The sequence below is a fragment of the Coregonus lavaretus genome (genome assembly GCF_964263955.1).
Source record: "Coregonus lavaretus genome assembly, chromosome: 35".
NCBI classification, from domain to species: Eukaryota; Metazoa; Chordata; class Actinopteri; order Salmoniformes; family Salmonidae; genus Coregonus; species Coregonus lavaretus.
Genome location: NC_140022.1, coordinates 11,742,862 through 11,746,226, shown reverse-complemented (window position 1 = coordinate 11,746,226; position 3,365 = coordinate 11,742,862).

The window sequence follows — 3,365 nt, the reverse complement described above, 5'->3', positions numbered from 1 at the left end:
GACTCTGGAGAGCCCTCGGACAAACGTACCATTCAGGACGGACGGACAGATGGAACGGTGTCACGAACAGACACTGGACAATGAGGTGGTTGTTGTGTTGGCTAGCAGCGCAGATGATCTGTTTTATCTCACAAGTCCAGCGCTTCAAACTGGACATCCTGCACCCGTCACCATGATCAAGCAAAGAGAGAGAGGTAAAAGGAGGGAGAGGGAGCGTGGTGAGGGGACAGAAAGAGGAGAGGTTCAGAGCTGTTTCCATTCTGAAATGGTGCACTTCACCAACAAGCTGGGTCCTTACCTCAATTCAACACAGTTGCTATATTAGATATGTTATTCAACTACATACCACTGCTGCCTGGACTGACTTAATGCTCTGCAACTACAGCCTACTACGTTGATCCACACCAACCATCATTCTCTCTTTACCACATAGGTGCTTTTTACATTTTTCACAGAATACTCACCAAAACCTGGACCTCTGCCTCCAAAAATAGCAATCTTGGGAGCTGGCAAAACTTGTATTCATAATGAATAAAGTAAAGAAAAAAAACAACCTTCCTCAGTGCCATCCTGACCCCGCCCTATATGTCCAGTATGTCAATTTGATTGGTCACCACAGAAGGCAGACTGCTATTGATTGGTCGGTCATTAGGAGCGGCTGGTGGAGCTGACATGGTTAACACGCGGTCGTAACATCTGACCGCTCTTTAACCACCAGCCATCAACTGACCAATCCAGCCATTGACCCCAGTCATCCCAGCTGTGCCATGGCAGCAAATCAGTACTAGACTGCTGTGGTGGCTGGGCCATTTAATAGCAGTATTGTGCTTGTTCAGTCTAGAGATCACTCTTTATTTTGACATATTGTAAGTAATAATTGATGATTCATAATTTAGTAACAATTATCAGCTGGGTTGTTAGCTTATGATTATTTTCAACATTGTTCCGCCCCGTCTCACTGTATTTATAACTGTATGGTACTGGTTTATAACATAACATTTTACCATGATTCTACCATGATTCAACCATGATTCTACCACGACTCTACCACGAGTCTACCATGATTCTACCACGATTCTACCACGATTCTACCATGAGTCTACCACGAGTCTACCACGAGTCTACCATGAGTCTACCATGAAGAGACATACAGGAATACACATGTATGTTAGGTATTTGTCCACAAAGCAGATGTCTTTTTGCAAGACAGCTGGCAGGTATACAAGCCAATAAAATATAACAGGTTCAGATATTATCTCCAGGCCTGATGGTGTGTGTGTGTGTGTGTGTGTGTGTGTGTTATAGCAGTCTGCTATTAAAGCTAGCCTGACTCTCAGATCAGAGGTATAATGGTTATTAAACTACATTTTCCGATTATCATGTAATATTGCTGAAAAAAAATCAAGACAAATATTAGCAGAGGCCTAATGAATAGGAGTGTGTTTTTTCATGTAAATAGGAACCAACAATAAAGGCTTGTTTGTTTAAATGTGATATTGATCAGATAGACAAAGGAGTCCTTGTCCTTTGATGGGGCAGACTTTGGGAAACCAAAGCCATGGTAACACTAAGGAAACTAAACATCACTGAAAACACTGGGGAACAAGGGCAGAGGAGCTGCTCTCAACAGTACAGTCTGTGTGTGTGTGTGTGTGTGGTGTGTGGTGTGTGAATGTTGGCTGTGATCAGTGAGTGAATGAAGCGTTTCACTGGACAACGTGACCCCTCCCTCCCTCCCTCCCTCACCTCTCACTCCTCTCAGAGGGGAAGCCCTGCCAGTGGACATCTGTGGAAATGAGCTCGGCCGTGCAGTAAGTGTGGCGACCCTGCCACTAACCCCACGCTGTTCCCATTGCTCTCGCCACTAAATGATATCTACTGTATCCTGCCTGGATGGGAGGAGGGAGACCTACCCCCTTCCTTCCTCTCGCTGATCACCCAAACTAGTGCAACTTACAGATAACTTACAGATAATAGATATATATTTACACATATTATTTGAGTAGGTGGATTAGGATATGTGGCCAATGCCAAGATCAGATCCACAGGGTGAAAGGTTTTTAAAAAGGTTGAATTATTTGTGCTCCTCAAAAGACCATGCTGCACTTCCTCCCTGGAGGAGCCTCCACTGATCTGATGCCTGTGAACTCTGCTGTACATGTCAAAGACAAATAGTTTGGGCTCTGAACCTTTCAACACCATCCCTGCTCTTCTCTCCCAACTAAAACTCCCATAGTCAGCACCATTCACAAGCAATCACCAACACACACATCATCTTCTCACCACGCCATTCTGTTTTCTCCATTATAGATTATTCATAGACATTATGGGTGTAGCTCTTTTGAGTTTTGACATTGGATCCATTTTAGTGCCTTTTTCTGGTGGGGTTTCATCAGACTGTAATGGAATGTGATGTGAAAGTGCTTGAGTGTTGAGTTTGAACTCCAGTGCCTTGAGCAACACCCTCTAAGAAGAGAGAGGAGAGGAGAGAAGAAGAAACTCAATTTCCAAACCGCAGGCAGGCAGGCAGGCAGGCAGGCAGGCAGGCAGGCAGGCAGGCAGGCAGGCAGGCAGGCAGCAAAGAGGAGTGCACCACACTACACACACTACCCAAACTACCCAGGGAGCATCTGGGGCAGATTGCATGCGAGGCTGTAGGCTTTGAAGGTAGCAGGTAGCAGCTTTTCTCCCCCTCTGCTCTCCAGAGTACAGTGCTGGACCAGAACAGGCTAGGCCTCCCTCCACACAGAACAGGTGGTATTGCTCACTCCAATTTAGCTCAAACCTCCACTTGAAATAGTGCTGCTGTCACAACCAATCTGCACCCAGAGATGGACCGCTGCCTCAGTCGGAGGGAGCATCGAAGCAGACAGGAGGGGAGCGGGGGGTTAGGAGGGGGAGGGATGGAGAGGGGGATGCTGTCGAAGGGAAGCTGCCTCCCCCTCTGCTTCGCCTTTGACAGCAGCATCCTACACACATATCCCCTCTCCTATCCCTCCCTCCCTTCACATGCTCCACCCCCTGCTGAGCTCTTCCTCTCCCCAGCACATGTTCACCGCAGGTCCACTCAACCAGAACAGCACAAAGAGAGGTCAGGCCAGTCAACAGGTTATTTACCGCAGGGGACCACCCGCCATCGCCCCTCCCGGCCCGCCCGGTACAGTCCGAAGGTCCCAATCTGTCCCCGAACACACAGGAGGCCATCTGAGTCTGACTGACTGTCCCCTTGTGACGTCACTGGGAAGATATAACTTTGGTGGAGGTGGGGAATGTTGGCGACTCTTGCTCAAACTTTGTAAGATAGGGTAGGTCAGAGATCCTAAAAACACCTGCAAGAGAGTATCCATGTTTCATCACACTGCTGA